Source organism: Oratosquilla oratoria, chromosome 5 (genome assembly GCF_046742065.1).
Source record: "Oratosquilla oratoria isolate Oo_2021 chromosome 5, ASM4674206v1, whole genome shotgun sequence".
Lineage (NCBI taxonomy): Eukaryota > Metazoa > Arthropoda > Malacostraca > Stomatopoda > Squillidae > Oratosquilla > Oratosquilla oratoria.
The window spans coordinates 29010905-29030543 of NC_134781.1; the positions used below are offsets into that span (position 1 = coordinate 29010905).

General features: G+C 38.9%; 1 pseudogene; it reads right to left on the minus strand.

The window, feature by feature from the left end:
- The window catches only part of LOC143025423 (uncharacterized), a 137315-nt pseudogene that overhangs the window by 5007 nt on the left and 112669 nt on the right, over positions 1-19639 (minus strand).

The window sequence follows — 19639 nt, forward strand, 5'->3', positions numbered from 1 at the left end:
TCACAGATCTTATTCTGGCTAATGTCAAGCAATGTTATTCAACTCAAGAGGTATTCTCTACAATGCTAGACTTCATAGATTTTCTTTATGACACATATTATTCAACTCAAGAGGTATTCTCTACAATGCTAGACTTCATAGATTTTTTTTATGACACATAGAAAGAATGAGTGAAAAAAGATTAGTAAAAGAGGTGTGGAAGGCAGAGGTGGAAGGAGTAAACATGAAGGAGCTACCTAGGATGAGATGGATGGATGGGATAAAAGGGGCATTGGGAAAGAGGGGAATGTCTGTTGAGAAAGGACAGGAGAGGACAGAATACAGGGGTGAATATAGGGATGAATGGAAAATCGTTGTGCATAGATGATGCTGTGATGCATGAGGGGGAGTGGGTGGCAGATGGGGGGTGAGGAAGTACAGGAGTCCCTCAAATAACACGGATTCGAATAACACGGATTCAATCATACGTGGATTTTATTTTAAAACCATCTCAAATGTAGAGAACTGTTTTAAAATTCGCGCCAAGTCGGGCACGCATACGCACACACGCGGCAACATCGCAAACATTTGTGGTGACTGCTTTCCATTTTACCATATACAGTCGATCCTCATGTAACGCGGTCATTATGTACACTGGGAACTGCTCAAACAAGGGTGTGGGGTGAGGGGATAGCCATGGGTGGCTGCCTGCGGTCGTGTCAACCTCCGGGTACTGATGCAGGAGGGAGGGAGGGGAGGAGAGGGGGAATAGGGGGTGGTAGGGGGGGTAGCCAACAAGATTTAGCTTGTTGCTTCCACCACCTGCGCCATGCTATCATGAAATTTTACCGCCCTAACCTGTTGAAGTGTAATGTTTCTTTCGTTTGGAACACAACTAATAAGTCTGATAATGACTGCGCTTGTCGTGTCTTAATTTCTCTTATGAGGTTCTTGTTTTTACTGGCGGTGGTGGTTTGGGAGATCAAAAACAGACATATACATGCTTACACACGTGTAGACATGCACACGTAGACACGTGTTAGACAACCAGTGTATGTTGTGAATGTGTGTGCGTGTACACACAAATACGAACACAGACACACGCACGTACATGCTTACTTGTACATGTGAACACATACACGCACGCACGCACACACACGCCACACACACATACATACGCCACATACACACACATATACATACGCCACATACACACACGTGTATACGCCACATACACACACATATGTATATACGCCACATACACACACATGTATACATGCACAAACACATACATATGCCACAAACGCCACATACATACACCACATACACGCGCACACACACACACACACACACTTCAACGAACGGACGGCTTAGAAGACGTTCCGAAGAAAAGTGAAGTTTCGTGGATCCCAAAGCTAAGGAAGTGCCTATTGTATTTACAGGGTGGGGGGAAATTGCTCGTTGGGCAGTGGGAAAGTAGGGAAAGAGGAGAAGGGGAGGAATTGCTGGGGAAATGGAAGGAAATGAGGAAGGAGAAGACTTGGCCCAGGCAGACAGGCGAAAGGTAAACAAACGGCCCCCCGACCAGCTGAGTGACGACGAAATGTCTAATAAAAATGTAAAGATTAGAAGTATAGATAAGAGCAATACAGTAGAAAGTGATGAGAATATTTTCCAGGGATTTAAAGAGGGTGGGGGGGACACAAACCCCCCCCGACTGACAAGACTAGAAGAGAAGGTCGATAAGATGATCAAGGACTTGGAGTGTAGGTTCGGTCATGTTAACAACATTGTACAGAGGGTTGAAAAATTGGAAGAACTAGAGAAGGCGAACAAAAACTTAACTAAGGAAATAGAAGACCTAAAAAGACAGTTAAAAGAAGTAAAAAAGGAGAATGAAGAGTTAAAGATGAATAATAAAGAAAACAGAGAGGGATGGAAGGCAATTCAAGAAAACAGTAAAGTTGCATTTACTGACATAATTAAACAGCAAATGAGAGAACAAACTGAAGACTCAGTTATTAAAGTGATGAGACAGAAGGAGAATATAGTAAGAGACTTAGCTGATAAAAAGAAATGTATAATTATATTAGGAATGGAAGAGAAACATAACCCAGATAGAACCTCAAGAACCAATGAGGAAAATGAAAAAGTAAGCAGTTTACTAAAATTAGTTCAGGAAGATGAACCAGAAATTATGAAGGAAATTGAGGAAAAATTCAGGCTCGGAAAGTATAGTACAGATAAGACCAGACCAATTAAGATTAAATTCAGGTCACAAACGACGGCACAGAATATCTTATCCAAAACAGGGAAACTAGCAACAAGTGAACAATATAAAAAGGTATGGATAAAAAGGGAAATGAATAAAGAGGAAAGAGAGGAGGAAAAGCAGAAAAGACTGGAAGCTAAGAAAAAAAACGAGAGCAGAACGGAGTCAGAAAAAGAGAGATTCTATTGGAGAGTAGTGAATATGAAACTAAGGCAGTTCGACATACAAGCGAAAAACAAAAGGGAAACAGAGAACACAATGGAAGTGGCAGAAAACTAAGAGTGTCTTACACAAATATAGATGGATTAATAACAGGATTGAATGAGCTGAATGATTATTTGAAAGAAAAAGAACCGGACATAATGGGAATTGTAGAAACAAAATTAAAAGGCCCACTACCACCCAATAGTGTAGGACATGATGCATATAAATATTGGATTAGAAACAGAGAGAAAAAGCAAGGGGGTGGAGTTATGTTCCTGAATAAGGATATAAACGTGAGGGGTGTCATATATGGAAAGAATACAGTAGAGATGATTATGATAGAAGTGGAAGACAGAGGTAAGAAGAGCAGAAAGTTTGTGATAAATTATGTGCCTCTGAAAACAGCCTCATGGGAGGAGAGTGAACATAAAAGTATGTTAGAGGACACAAAGATAACATTAAATAAAATAATGGAAGATGGAGGAAGAATAGTTATGATGGGCGACTTTAATTGCAAAGAAATCTGCTGGGAAGAAATGACAGTAAAGGGAGGAGACGGCTCATGGGGAAACGCTCTACTTGAGATGATTACTGACAATACAATGACACAATGGATACAGGAGAAAACTAGTTATAGAAATGAAGAAGAACCATCAAGACTAGACTTAATAATTACATCTGAACCTAGAATAGTGGACAAAATTGAATATAAAACACCAATAAGTAAAAGTGACCACATATTGATTGAACTGGAACTTAATGAAGAAAAATATATGAAAAGAAATGAACAATATAGAAAAGGAAGAATGATGTATGAAAAAACAAACTTTGATAAAATAAGAGAATTCTTTCAACAAGAAAACTGGGAAGAAATATACAAAGAAGAAACAACAGTGGAAGAGAAATGGAATATTTTGACAAAAATTTACAAAAAAGGAGTGGAAAAGTATGTCCCAAGACAAAAACAAGAAAAAGAATATGTAAAATGCTGGTACAACAAAAGTTGTAGGGAGTTAAAAGACAAAAGAGACAAAGCCTGGACCAGATGGAAAAAAGACAGAAAACCTGAAAAATGGAAAATATATACCGGATATAGAAATGAATATGTACAAACGTGCAGAGAGGAAAAGAGAAAATATGAAAAAGATGTCATAGAAAAGTGTAAAGATCAACCAAAACTATTCTACAGATTTGTAAACAATAAACTGAAAAACAAACAAGACTTGGAGAAATTAAGACAAGGGGGAGTTGAATACACTGAGGAAATGGAAATGGTGGAAATTATGAACAAACATTTTAAATCAGTGTTTACAAGGGAGAACATACAACCTGAAGAGATTGAATGGAAAGAGAAAGTCCCCCCTATGGAAGAAATAGAAGTAACAAAGAATGAAATATTGACACACTTCAGTAATCTTGATGTCAGAAAATCGCATGGACCAGATGAAATAGCAAACTGGATTCTGAAAGAATGCAGGAATGAACTGGCAGACAAAATACATAGCATAATAAACAGTTCCTTGAAAGAAGGAAAAGTTCCAGAAGATTGGAAAAAAGCAAATATAGTACCTATATATAAAGGGGGAAATAAAGAAGAACCTACCAACTATAGACCAGTCTCTCTAACAAGTACAATAGCAAAAATTTGTGAAAGAATTATCAAAAGTAGATGGGTAAAATATTTAGAAAAAAACAAAGTGTTAAATCCAAGGCAAAATTCAAGGCTAATAGATATAATACAAGAAAGAGATGGATGGGCGGACTGTGCATTTCTAGACCTAAAGAAAGCTTTTGACAAAGTACCACATAAGAAGTTGCTTAAGAAATTAGAAACTGAAGGAGGAATACAGGGCAAACTGCTAAATTGGATGGAAGACTTTTTGCAAGAAAGAAAAATGAGAGTAGTGATAAGAGACCAGCACTCAAAATGGGATAAAGTAATAAGCGGTGTTCCGCAGGGAACAGTACTGGCCCCAATAATGTTTGCTATATATATTAATGATATGGATGAAGGAATTGAAAGCTATATGAGCTTCTTTGCAGATGATGCAAAACTACTAAAAAGAGTGAAAACAGAAGAAGATTGTGAATCACTACAGAGAGATCTATATAAAGTACAGGAATGGAGTAGGAAGTGGGAGATGGAGTTCAATACAAAAAAGTGCAGTATAATGGAATTTGGAAAAAGCAAAAACAGAATAACAGGATCATATAATTTGGGAGAAGAAGGAATAAAAAAAGTAGAAAATGAGAAGGACCTGGGAGTCATTGTTATGAATAATATGTCACCTGAGAAACATATAAATAAGATTTTTGGAGAAACCTATAATTTAATAAGAACAATCAAAGTTGCATTTACATACCTGGATGAAGAAATGGTGAAGAAAATACTAATCACCCTGATAAGACCAAGATTGGAATATGCAGCAACGATATGGTCACCAAGTACAAAAAAATGTATAAAAAAAACTTGAAAGAATACAAAGAGCAATTACAAAATTGGCACCAACACTCTCAAAACTATCATATGAAGAGAGACTAGAAAAACTTGAACTACAGACACTAGAGCAAAGAAGAGAGAGAGGAGATTTGATAGCTATTTACAGAATCATGAAAGGCATGGAAATTACTGATAGAGAGAATCTGATAAAATGGGATGACAGAAATACAAGAGGACACGGAAAGAAAATAAAAAAAGACAGCTATAGAAGAGATTTGAAAAAGAACAGCTTTCCTCACAGAGTAATAGACAGTTGGAACAAGTTAGATGAGAAAGTGGTGTGTGCAAAAACAATACATGAATTTAAAAATAGTTTAGATAAAATGAGATATGAAGACGGGATCCCACGAGCATAGCTCCCCTTCCCGTAAAATACAACTAGGTAAATACATGTACACATACATACGGCTCTTGGTATTTAATATGGAATGTCAGCATACGCGGTAATTTCAGGAACCTAACCCCCGCGTTATTTGAGGGACTCCTGTATGTGTGAAAAATAAACTGATGCAACCCAAAGGGATTTCTCCCCATCTTCTCTATTTCTACATGAGGGGACGGAGAGTGGGGGGTCGCTGATTTAATGAAGTGGCCTTGCTGTGGATGTGCTGTCTTGCGACACTGATTCTGACTCACAGCAGTGGGTGAGATACAGGGATGAACCTATCATCCAGGAGGAGCCAAGATAAGAAGGAGGGAGGGGGTTGGATGGGAGTGGAGTATGTGGGGATGGAATGGGTGGGAGTGGAATTTATGCCTTTGTTTTTTGGCTACCTCCCTTGCAAATGGAAAAAAGCCTTTGGTATATATATATATATATATATATATATATATGTATGTTTTTTTTTTTTTTTTTTTTTTATGCAATGGGGGGATGGAGAGGGGGGGTCGCCGATTTAATGAAGCGGCCTTGCTGTGGATGTGCTGTGTCTTGCGACACTGCTTCTGACCCAGGGCAGTGGACAGGGTGCAGGGATGACCTGTCATCCAGGAGGTGCTAAGATGAGAGGGAGGGTGGAGGGGTGTGGAGTGTATTCAGGGATGGAATGGGTGGGAATGATTTTATGCCTTTTCCTTTTTGGCTACCTCCCTTGTAAGGGGGGAAAAAAGCCTTGGTATATGTATGTATGTATGATGTTCCTCTTATGATGGAAATCACCTGATGTTAGCCAAAACATAACTTACAAACCATGCCACCTACAGATTGAATGTATTAAAACAGAGGAACATCTAATCACCTGGGGTTCATCTGATTCTGAAGAAGGAATTGGAACTTTTCCATCTGCTGCATCTGTCTCAACCTCATCTTCTGGAATGACTTCATAGATGGGACTAGTCTCTTTAACTCCCTCTGCACCTTCTTCATTCTCCTGTTCAGAAGAAAATGAGAAGCAACAAATAAGAAGAGCAAGTAGAAGAAAAAGAAGATGATGTTCATAAACATGAAGATAATGATGAAGAAGAATAAGAATGAATTAAAATGGTAATTGCCAACAAAATGGTCAGAGTAGACACCATGTGAGGATGGAACCTTTATTAAATTTACAACATTTCACTTGCTGAAGCTTGAATAAGCAAAATGTTGTACATTTGATAAAGGTTCTGTCTTCAAATGGTGTCTACTCTTACCAAGAAGAATAATAGTGCAAAAAAAATCTCTCTGCATAAGAAAACACTAAATGCATCCTGTTATCATTGCCTTGGATTTCTTTTCACTAGATTAGCTGACCAGGAAACTGTGGCAATTAGGCACCTCTGTTTGGAAAACATGAACTAGCATTATTATTTGATTCTCTCTTCTCTTCTTTCTCTCTCTCTCTCTCTCTCTCTCTCTCTATGTTGCCAGTCACCTGGGATCCATGAGTCTCCTCTCCCCCTTATGAAAGAGGAAGCAGAGTCAAATCACATATCTCATCATATACAACTAAAATCCCATCAATCACCTCTCCCTTTCATGATGAAGGGTCACCCTGTCCCCCATCACACTCTTTGGGTCAAAAGCATTGCAGTAAGGACAGCTCTTCTGCAGCAGGACCCAATAACCAAAACTGCTTTACCCCAACTACCTCCTCATATGGCAACCACACCTCACTGACTCAAAATAATCTATGAAGCTGATGAGATGAACATTCCTTCAGGCTGAGTCACTTCCCTGCTCGACATCCTATTCACATGCGTCCAAAACCCCTTTCATCCCATCCATCCACCTCTTTCTCAGTCTTCCTCTCAAGTTCACAAAATCCACTTCTGCTTTTCACTCTTTTTGTTTAGAAATACTGAACCAGATATCGATCACAGCCTGCTACTTATATAGTAGTCTACTCCACTGATAAATAACATATCAATAAAATGTAATTTACTATAGTTGTCATAATTTATAAAAAAAAAGTCGCATGCACTAAAAGTTTCAATTTTCATTTTTCTAATGGTAGTCTGTGCTTCTCAAGCGCATGCACTGCAAAGAGGAATGCAAACTGATTGCTACATTGACATATCATACATCTATAACATGCAAAATACTGCTGCAATTGGTTGCCATCACTCAGTTCTACTTGTTTTTGGTTTAAGGACCTTTCCCATTCAAAAAATATTCTAGATAACAAATAAAAGTTTTAGTTCACTTTTCCTTTTTCTTCTTCTTCTTAAAAAGAGAGACCAGAGTGCTTAGCCACACAAATGGTGCTTTGAGCAAGTAGTACATAAAAATACAAGGGCAAATACAGAGATAAACTTCTTGGTATATCAAATATCCCATGATATGGACAATGGATAACACTGGAACACCTGATACCAATAGCACCATGCCCAAAATAAAATAGAAATAAACAAAGAGAGAAAAAAAAAAAAAAAAAAAAAAAAAAAAAAAAAAAACTCATTACACAACTAGAACTGTGGATGATAACAGATTGACTGCTTCACCCCAAAACACATCAGTGACATTACTTATTCCATACAACCATGAATCAAAACAACAAATAGTATTATGAAATGGCCGACTACAACTACTAAAAGAATCAAAAAAGCCCTTGGCCTTCCATTTAATACACACACCCTTCTGTCCACCCATCATAAAACTCAAAGTGAAAGCAAATACAAAAATGAATATGACAAGATTAGCATACATACATATACCAAAGGCTTTTTCCCCCTTACAAGGAAGGTAGCCAAAAGACAAAGGCATAGAAACCACTCATTCCATCCCCTACATACTCCACTTCCCTCCCTCTTATCTTGGTACCTCCTGGATGACGTGTCATTGCTGTATCTTGTCCACTGCCCTGAGTCAGAAGCAATGTAGCAAGACACAGCACATCCACAGCAAGGCTACTTCATTAAATCAGCAAACCCACCCTCTCCATCCCCTCATGCAGACAAGGAGATGGGGAGAAATCCCTTCAGGTTGAGTCAGTTTATTTCTCATACATACTCCCTCATTCCCCATCCCCCACCCACTCCACCTCATGCATCACAGCATCATCCATACACAACCATTCTCCATTCACCCGTCTTCTGTCCTCTCCCGCCCTTCCTCAATAGACATTCCCCTCTTCCCCAAAGCCCCTTTCACCCCATCTGTCCCTCTCGTCCTAGGTCGACCCCTCATGTTCATTCCTTCCACCTCTGCCTTCCACACCTCTTTTACTAGTCTTTCTTCACTCATTCTTTCCATGTGTCCAAACCATCCCAATACTCTTTTATCCATCCTATCTCCCAACTCCCTTTCCACCCCTCTACTCCTCCTCACCTCCTCATTTCTCACTCTATCCAACCTAGTAACCCCTATCATACTTCTCAGGCACCTCATCTCAAACACATTTAAACTCTTCCTCTCTTATGCCCCATGTTTCTGCACCATACAGTGCTGTCAATACAATCACTCCTTCATACAATCTCCTCTTAGCATCCATTCCCAAATTTCTATATCTCATTACACTTTTTTAATCCCCCCCCAAGGCATTTACTTGCTTCTCTCAATCTACATTCTACCCTGACTCCTCCCTTTCCTGCCCTATTTGCATCCAAGTATCTAAAACTATCCACTTTCTTCAGTCTGTCTTAATACTCACTTCCAGTCTGCTGCCACTTTCTCCCTTTGTACATTTCATTACTTTACTTTTACCCACATTATCTTTTAACTTCCTTCTTTTGCACACCTTCCCAAACTCCACCACTAACTTCCTTAATCCCTCCTCTGATCCTGCTACAAGCACAGGGTCATCAGTAAACAATAACTGGCATTTCTCTAATTTTTCTCTATTCTTTTTTAACCATCTCCAATCCCTGACCCACTACTCTTGCAAGATTAGCAAACACAGAATTTGGCCAACAGAAAGAAACCATAACTTACAAACAACTCATGACAACCACAGCATGGTTCCAATAACCAAGAAACCAAAGAAAGACATCTTACAGACAATACAAAACAAAACAAAACACAGGGAACAATAATAGGATCCACCAAAACCAACCCAACAGATCATGTGTACTCAAAAACCAAGGTTCTTCTCATGGAATCTTACATAAAAATGAAAGGTATACAATTCTATGCAAAAATTCTAGACCTGACCCATTCCCTACCACCATGTCACACAAGCACAGCCACCCAGACAACAACAACAACAACAACATAAATCCCAATATCATACAACACACTTATCTACAACAACCGCTCACCAATACCCAAGATCATGTCCATACAAAAATACACCCACCCAGATCATGAAGCAAGCATTCAAAGACCAACCCCAAAACCCAGTACTACATCAAACTTCTTCAGATAATAAATAATCAATCCCTTGACAGGCAAGAATCAAACTGGCATGACTGTGTTCAGGCCACCAGTCAGCACTAAAGAAGTACTGAGACAGAACTTGCCTGACCAGACTCAAATTGCTCTAGTTGCAACCACCAAATAGAAGACACTGAACCCCTCATCCTACACTGCCCTGCTCTCACTCTATCCTAACAGCAGCACAACATATCTTCGAGTGACATGTGGGCCAAGCTGTAGACAACTGACAATATAAGGCATTGGATCTCCAGCAAAGAGCAACCTAGGGTAATGGATTGACTGATTGTCTGAATACATAAAGTAATTACCACACACATTTCACAACTTAAAAAAAACATGTACCTGAATTTCCAAGTGTGTGCTGGTTATTCTTTCTTTCTGGTAATACAAATCAACTAAGATGCCCCTCTGTAGCACCTATCATCTATTAAGTAAGAAAAGAAAACAAAACTACTACCTGCTGAATTTCTTCATATATATTGTTGTCATCTGTAATGGGCATGCAGTACTCATTGGAAACCTGGCTTTCCTTTGAGGGGCTGCAATAGGCATCTTCTAGCACAGGTTCCTCTTGAACACCTGAAGGAGCTCCTGGCTTTGGTGGGATAGATGAGTAGTAGCGGGGTGGCATCTCTTCCCTCGGTAAACCAGAGTCCACATTGCAGTACTGTGGGGGAGGAGGAGGCTGTCGCAACTGCATAGTTGGCTGAACGCTTTGGTTCAAGGGAGAGCCTGGGAAAATATCTTCATAGCGAGGTGGGTGTTCAGGTGGTGGCAAGGCTTGTGGTGTAGGAACAGTGTTGGTGCTCAGCGTAGAGGGTCGGCTGGGGGCTTGCATCACAGGATGCCCCTGGCTGGGAAGTGTGGATGATGAGGGACGGACACTAGGTTGTGCTTGCTGGTTGGCAGGACGAAGGCAAGATGCCTGAACAAACCCTTTGCTATCTGTAATTCAAAAACTCTCTTATGAGGAAGAAATAGAAAAGATATGACTTTTACATATAAGATAGAAATACAATAACTTCAACATATTCAAATAACAATAATGTTCTTCCAGCTCACCTCCATCATCAACAAACCAGCGCCCAATGTTTCCTAAAGGATCTTTGTTCTTGATAAGAGCCACCATGTCTCCAGGGTAGAGAGTAAGTTCCATCACATCTTTTGGAGTATGCACTTCAGTCACAATGTACAGATCATTTGAAGGGTACAGACCGCTCACTTTGGTCTTGGCTTCAGTGTTCTGAGTGACATCAAAAAGTGAGATGAAAGAAAAACAGCTTCAGTGCTGTGTGAGGTCAGAGTAGGTGAATAACAAATTTAACATCAGTGTCTCATGTGAGGTCAATCAATCAATCAATCAATCACTTTATCTCAAAAAGAAATTCTGTACGAGATTCAAAAGGAGGGACAAAGTATAGATAAAGAAATTGAAAAGACATATAGAATAGGTAGATACTCAAGAGAAAAACAATATAGGCCACTAAAAGTAAAACTTAGGTCACAAATGACTGCAGAGGAAGGACTATCTAGAACAACAAAACCACTGAACAGTGAACAACACAAAAATGTACGGATAAAAAAAGAAATCAGCAATTAAGTAAAACAAAAAGAAAAGGAACTTACAAATGAAGCAAATGAAAATTTAAAAAAGAACTGAGACTGAAAAGAATGATTTTTTTGTGAGTGGTGGACCTGAGGCTGAGAAAATGGTATATCACAAAAAAGGAAACAGACAGAAAAAGACAAGAAAGGAAAAAATTAAAGATAGCCTATACCAACATACATGGAATGATATCAGGACTGAACTAAATGACTATCTGGCATTAGAAAAACCAGATATAATGGGAATAGTAGAAACTAAACTAAAAAGTACTCAACCATCAAATACTGTGGGACAAGGTCCATACAAATGCTGGACGGATAATAGAAAGGAAAAACAGGGTGGCGAAGTATTATTTTTGACTAGGAAAGACTTAAATGTGACAAAGATAACAGAAGGAAAAAACAAAGTAGAATCAATTATGATAAAAGTTGAAAGCAACCAAACTGTTGGAAGATACAAAATAAAACTAATTTACTGAAAGAGGAAATATAATAATTATGGGTGATTTTAATTCAAAAGAAATATGATGGGAAGAAATGACAGTTATGGGTGGAGAAGACATCTGGGGCAACATGCTACTCGATATGACCATTGTATACACAATGACTCAGTGGATAAAGGAAAATACCAGATACAGAAACAATGAGGAGCCATCGAGACTGGATTTAATACTTATGTCAGAACCTGAAATTGTGGACAGAATAGATTACAAAACACCAATAGGAAAGAGTGACCATGTACTAATAGAATTTGAACTAAAAGAGCAAATGGACCTAGGAAGAAATGAGAAACATAGAACAAGAAGACAAATGTATAACAAAATGAATTTTGGGAAACTTAAAAAAATTCTTTCATAACGCAAAATGGGAAAAATTCCTAAGGGAAGAAACAAAGATGGAAGAGAAATGAAATATACTAAAAGACATTTATAATCAGATAGTGAACAAATATGTACTACAACAAAAGCAGGAAAGAGTATACATAAAAAACTGGCACAACAAAAAATGTAGTGAAGCTAAGGATAAAAGAGACAAAGCTTGGAAAAAATGGAAAAAAGACCAAAAAAACAGCAAATGGCAAACATGCATCAAACTAAGAAACAATTACCATATATTTCCACGTATAGGACGACCCTAAAATCCAAAAATTCACCCCTTAAAATTGGGGGTCGTCTTATACTACCATTATAAAAATCAGACCTTGAATTCTACGTGAGATGACTTGGTAGGCTAGCCTGCCAATAACCACCGGTACACAGGAAATTATTCACATTATAAGAACTGGTAATAAAGGTAATTAAATCATATTTACCTTATATATTATTGGCATATCTTTATAGTAAATGGCAATTGTTAATAAATTCAAGGAATAATTCTATATTAATTAAATTACGGTACTTTTAACTACTCTATGTAAACACATAACACAGCTGAAAAAAATGTAAACATCGAGCACTGGTTGCGTTCATAGCAACCTTTTTCTTTCGCTAACTTTTCAGTAATTTTTAAGACTGAAAATAACAATTTTGGATTAGAGTACATAAAACGTTTATCAATAAAAAAATATATTACAGTAGTTGAACCAGGAACAAACCAGGAGTGTAAACAAATAATTTTTGTTAGTTGATGTGTTCTTAGAAAATCATGATACATGATTTGCTTTATTTCATTTATTTTGAATTTATAAGGATACAGTAAGTAATTTATCTGGTATAAGGATACAGTTAAGTAATGAGAAAGAAAAGAGAAAAAGCGAAAAAAACAGCTGATAAACATAATCAAAATTCTTTTTGTATGGTAGGTTTGATACACTGATGCTTTTGTAATTTAGCAGTCGTCTTATACTACCGATATGAGATAAATTCATAAAAATTTGCTCTAAATTTGTACCTCGTCTTATACAAAGGTCATCTTATACACGGAAATATACGGTATGTAAAAATATGCAGAGATGAAAAGAGAAACTATGAAAAAGAAATAATAGAAAAATGCAAGGAACAACCTGCATTATTTTAGAGGTATATAATTGGGGTACTGGCTGCATGTTATTGTGGCAAAGTAGCATGCAGTTGATACTTTAGGGTCTATATGAGGCACCCCTATGGACCAGAGCCACACATAATTTTGTCTATGATAGAGGAAAACTCTGTTCATAGAGAAATGATGACACTTTTATACTACGACTGTCCCTCTGTTATGCTGTCCCCCAACCTCTTGTTGCTGTCCTGTACCATTTCTCTGAGTATTCATTTTCTGTTTTCACCGTCCCTGTGGTGGGGGATTACAAAGGATTACAAAGGCGGAGCATGCCGACAGGAGACCTCCTGGTCCATATCTAGGTCGGATGCGAAAAAAAATCATAATAATAATAAAATAATAAATAAAAACTATAATAATGTAAATAACAAATAAAATACATAAATAAATGCATAGGTATAGTTAAATAATAAACAAACAGGTAAATAGTAAATAATAATAAATTGACATATAACTAATAATAAATAAAAATCAAACAGACAAATGATAACAAAACAAAAACAAATAATATAAAATAAATTATAATCATTACAGCATCTTGCTTAGGTGTTTATCTAAATGATTCTTAAAGCATTGAACTGAACCACATTGCACTACCTGTGCAGGAAGCTTATTCCATTCATTGATTACATGGTTGGCAAAGTTATTTCTACCTATTTCCAAACTGAATCTATTTCCGGACAGTTTGAGACCATTGTTTCTTGTCTGATTCTCATTCAATTTGAAAATTTTGTCACTTTTGATGTTGTCAATTCCCTTTAGAATCTTACAGACCTGTATCAAGTCACCTCTGAGTCTACGCTTTTTTAGGGAAAACAGATTCATATGTTTTAGTCAATTTTCGTATGATGAGAATACTACCACCAAGTTTTCCCATTTGAGTCGTAAAAGGCGACAAAAAAGGGACAGGGGATGGGATCAGGAGTCCTACTACCTATAGCCCCAAAAGGCGACATTCCTAAAAACAAAAGAAAAGGCATAAGAGGGTCTGGTAGTTTTCAAAACCAGTACCCTAAGGTTTGGGTCTTTTAATGTGCGTGGATGTGGTACAGATGAGAGTAAGAGGGAAGAGATTGGCAGTATGTTTGTGAGAAGAAAGATGGAGGTGCTGGCTTTGAGTGAAACTAAAATGAAAGGAAAGGGCAACTGTGAGTTTGGGAGTGTAGCTGGGAGGTACTCAGGAGTGAAGAGGGGACGAGGGAGAGAAGGGGTGGCTATATTAGTAAGTGAAGAGATAAGTAAGCGGGTAGTGGAGTGGAAGGAGGTTTCTTCAAGGTTGATGTGGATGAAGGTGAAGCTGGGAAGGGAGATGTGGGTTTTTGTAAGTGCGTATGGACCTGGTAGTGAGAAGACCGTAGAGGAAAGGGAGGCTTTTTGGGTAGATATAAATGAGTGTATAGAGGGATTAGGGAGAAATGTCAATGTAGTTGTATTGGGAGACCTTAATGCTACGGTAGGAAATGAGCCAATAGATGGAGTGATTGGGAAGTATGGAGTTCCCAGTAAAAATCGTAGTGGAGAAATGATGGTGGAGATGTGTCTTGAAAGAGAGTTCATGATAGCTAATACAGTACTTAAGAAGAAAGTCAAGCATAAGTACACATGGGAGAGATTGGTGGATGGAAGGGTGGCAGATAGAGCATTAATGGACTATATAGTGGTGACCAGGAGTATGGTCGGAAGAGTTAAGGATGTATATGTTCTAAGGGGAGAGAGTGGGGGAATATCAGATCATTTTCTGGTGGAAGGTAAAATGAGAGTGGAGAATAGGTGGAGAAAGAGGAAAAGGACAGTAGGTAGGGAGGTACTTAAAGTGAACTGCTTAAATGAGGAAAAAAAGTGAGTGAGTTTAAGAAGAAACTGAAAGAGGAGTGGGAGGGAGTAAAGGATAGAGTAGAACTAGGAGAGGAGGAGAAATGGGGATGGTTCAAGGAGGGAGTCATAAGGTGTACAAAGATGGTGTGTGGAACAAGGAGGGCGGGAGGAAAAAGAAGAAAGAGTAGTGAGTGGTGGGATGAGGAAGCAAAGAAATGTGTAGAAGAAAAGAAGCAGGAATTCATAGATTGGCTGCAAATTAGGACGAGAGAATCGTATGAGAGGTACAAAGTAAAGAGAAAGGAAGTTAAGCATAAGATAAAAGAAGCAAAGAGGAGAGCAGATGTGAAATGGGGTAAGAGTATGACAGAAAATTTTGAAAGTAATAAAAAGATGTTTTGGAAGGAAATTAAAAGAGAAAAGGGAGGCGAATCAAGTAGAGAGGAAAAGGTAAAAGGAGCAGATGGAGAGATGATAATGGAAGAGAAGGCAGTGAGAGGAAGGTGGGCAGAGTATTTTAGGGAGTTGCTAAATGTGAAGGAGGATAGGGAGGGAAAGGTAGTTGCAGTGGGAAGCGCTAAGAAAATGAGAGTGATGAGTGAGGAAAATGGAGGAGAAATAGGGAAGGATGAAGTGAAAGCAGCTGTTAGATGATGAGAGCAGGTAAGGCATCTGGTCTGGATGGATGCCATGCAGAATGTCTGAAGAAAGGAGGTACAGTGATGGTGGACTGGCTGGTGAGGTTGTTTAATGTTTGTTTGAGAGAGGGTAGAGTGCCAGAGGACTGGAGGAGTGCCTGTATAGTTCCGCTTTACAAGGGAAAGGGGGAGAAGTGTGAGTGTAGTAGTTTCAGAGGGATCAGCTGGTTGAGTGTAGTTGAGAAGGCGTATGGGAGGGTCTTGATTGAGAGGATTAGGAGAGGAACAGAGGGAGTAATTGGTGAGGAACAGTGCGGGTTTAGGACAGGTAGGGGTTGTGTAGATCAGATCTTTGTGGTAAGACAGATATGTGAGAAAGCTATAGGAAAAGGTAAGGATGTTTTCTGGGCTTTTATGGATCTGGAAAAGGCTTATGACAGGGTAGATAGGAAGGCACTGTGGGAGGTACTGCAGATATATGGGATAGGAGGAAAGCTGTTAAGAGCAGTCAAGAGTTTTTACGAGAGTAGTAGAGCTTGTGTTAGGATTAGAAATGGAGAGAGTGAATGGTTTGAGGTAAAGGTGGGACTTTGCCAGGGATGTGTTATGTCACCCTGGCTGTTCAATCTTTACATGGATGGGGTGGTGCGAGAGGTGAATGCAAAGGTAGTGGGTCAGGGGTTGGAGATGATTAAAGAAAATGGAGAAAAGTGGGAGGTGAGCCAGTTGTTGTTTGCTGACGACACTGCGCTTGTAGCAGGATCAGAGGAGGGATTGAGGAAGTTAGTGACAGAGTTTCAGAAGGTGTGTGAAAGAAGGAAGCTGAAGATAAATGTGGGTAAAAGTAAGGTGGTGAGATGTACAAGGGGAGAGAGTGACAGCAGGCTGGAGGTGAACATTAAGGGTGAAAGACTGGAGGAAGTGGATAGTTTTAGATATTTGGGGGTGAATGTGGCAGGAAAGGGAGGAGTGGGGGTGGAGGTAGAATGTAGATTGAGAGAACGAGTAAATGCCTTCGTGGATTGAAAAGTGTAATGAGAAATAGACATCTGGGAATGGATGCTAAGAGGAGGTTATATGAAGGAGTGATTGTACCAACAGCATTGTACGGGGCAGAAACATGGAACATGAGAGAGGAAGAGAGAAGGAATTTGAATGTGTTTGAGATGAAATGTCTGAGAAGTATGATAGGGGTTACTTAGGCTGGATAGAGTAAGAAATGAGGTGAGGAGGAGAACAGGTGTGGAAAGGGAGCTGGGAGATAGGGTTGATGAAAGGATATTAGGATGGTTTGGACACATGGAAAGAATGAGTGAAGAAAGATTAGTAAAAGAAGTATGGATGGCAGAGGTGGAAGGAGTGAATATGAGGGGGCATCCTAGGATGAAATGGATGGATGGGGTGAAAGGGGCATTACAAAAGAGAGGAATGTCTGTTGAGGAAGGACGGGAGAGGATAGAAGATAGGGGTGAATGGAGAGGGGTTGTGTATAGATGATGCTATGATGCATGAGGGGGAGTGGGTGGGGGATGGGGGGTGAGGAAGTATGTATGAAAAAAAATTGACGCAGCACAAAGGGATTTCTCCCCGTCTTCTCCTTTTCTGCATGAAGGGACGGAGAGGGGGGGGTCGCCGAATTTATGAAGCGGCCTTGCTGTGGATGTGCTGTGTCTTGCAACACTGCTTCTGACCCAGGGCAGTGGACAGGATGCAGGGATGACCCATCATCCAGGAGGTGCCAAGATAAGAGGGAGGGAGGAGGGTGGAGGGGAGTGGATTATATAGGAAATGGAATGGGTGGGAGTGGTTTCTATGCCTTTTTCTTTGTGGCTACCCCCCATGTAGGGGGAAAAAGCCTTTGGTATATGTATGTACGTATGTATAAATGGTAAACTAAAAAATAAACAAGAAATAGAAAAGCTGCACCAGGGAAATTATGAATATACAGAAGAACAAGAAATGGCAGAAATCATGAGCAATCACTTCAAATCGGTATTCACAACTGAGAACTCATCTAACTGTGAGGGAATAGAGACAGGACCCCCCACCCCTCCCAATGAAGGAAATAATTGCAACACAGAAGGAAATCAGTGACCAAATAAAAAACCTTGATGTCAAAAAATCGCATGGTCTAGATAGAATTGCAAATTGGATACTGAAAGAATGCACAGAGGAGTTAACAGATAAAATATACAATATAATCAAATAATTTGACGCAGCCCGAAGGGATTTCTCCCCGTCTTCTCTTTTTATGCAATGGGGGGATGGAGAGGGGGGGTCGCCGATTTAATGAAGCGGCCATGCAGTGGATGTGCTGTGTCTTGCGACACTGCTTCTGACCCAGGGTAGTGCAGGGATGGCACCCGTCATCCAGGAGGTGCTAAGATAAGAGGGAGGGTGGAGGGGTGTGGAGTGTATTCAGGGATGGAATGTGTGGGAATGATTTTATGCCTTTTCCTTTTTGGCTACCTCCCTTGTTAGGGGGAAAAAGCCTTGGTATATGTATGTATTGTACCAACACTTGTACCAACATATGTATGTATAATCAAATACTCACTCAAAGAAGGAAAGGTACCACAGGACTGGAAAAATGCAAATACTGTACCAATGTATAAAGGAGGAAACAAGGAAAATCCAACCAACTACAGACTGGTCTCCCTAACAAGAACAGCAGCAAAAATATGTGAAAAAGTTATCAAAAGTAGATGTGTTAAACATCTGGAAGAAAAAAAAAAAACACTGAATCAAAATAAATTTGGATTTAGGCAAGGAAGATCATGTACAACAAACCTGATCTGCTTCTATTCAAGACTAATAGAAATAATACAAGAGAGGGATGGATGGGACTGTGCCTTTCTAGACCTACAAAAAACATTTGATAAGGTACCACACAAGAAACTAATAAGAAAAATACAATCACTAGGTAGCATCAGAGGAAAATTATTGGAATGGATGGAAGACTTCCTGACTGGGAGAAAAATTAGGGTAATAATTAGAGATAAATACTCGAAATGGGAAGAAATGTTAAGTGGTGTCCTGCAAGGTTCGCTACCAGCTCCAATCATGTTTGCCATATATATAAATGACAAGGATGAAGGAGTAGAGTGTTATATGAATTTCTTTGCAGATGATGCAAAAATACTAAAGAAAGTAAGAACAGAGGAAGATTGTGAATCATAACAGTTAGACCTGGACAAAATCTGGAAATGGACTCAAAAGTGGGAAGTGAGCTTCAATATCAAGAAGTGTAGTATAATGGAGTTTGGAAAAAGTAGAAACAGAATATCAAGAAATGATAAAATTGATGGAGAAGAAGTAAAAAAAGTGAACTCGGAAAGAGACCAGCAAAGACCTGACACCAGACAAACGTATCAATAAAATAGTTGGAGAAACCTTCAACCTATTAAGGTCAATGAAAGTGGCATTTGACTACTTCCATGAGGAAATTATTTAAAAAAAATATTAGTTACACTAATAAGACCAAAACTGAAGTATGCACCAACACTATGGACACCCAGTACTAAAAAGAATATAAAGAAATCAGAAAGAATACAAAGAGCAATGACAAAGTTGGCACCAGCTCTTTCCAAATTAACATATGAACAAAGATTGTCCAAATTGTAATTACCAACTCTTGAACAAAGAAGAGAAAGAGGAGATCTCCTGACTATCTATAGAATCATGAAAGGAATGGAAATCCTTATTAGGAATGATTTACTAAATGAGACAATGGAAAAACAAGAGGACATGAAAAGAAACTCAAAAAGGATAACTATAGGAGAGATCTGAAAAAAATA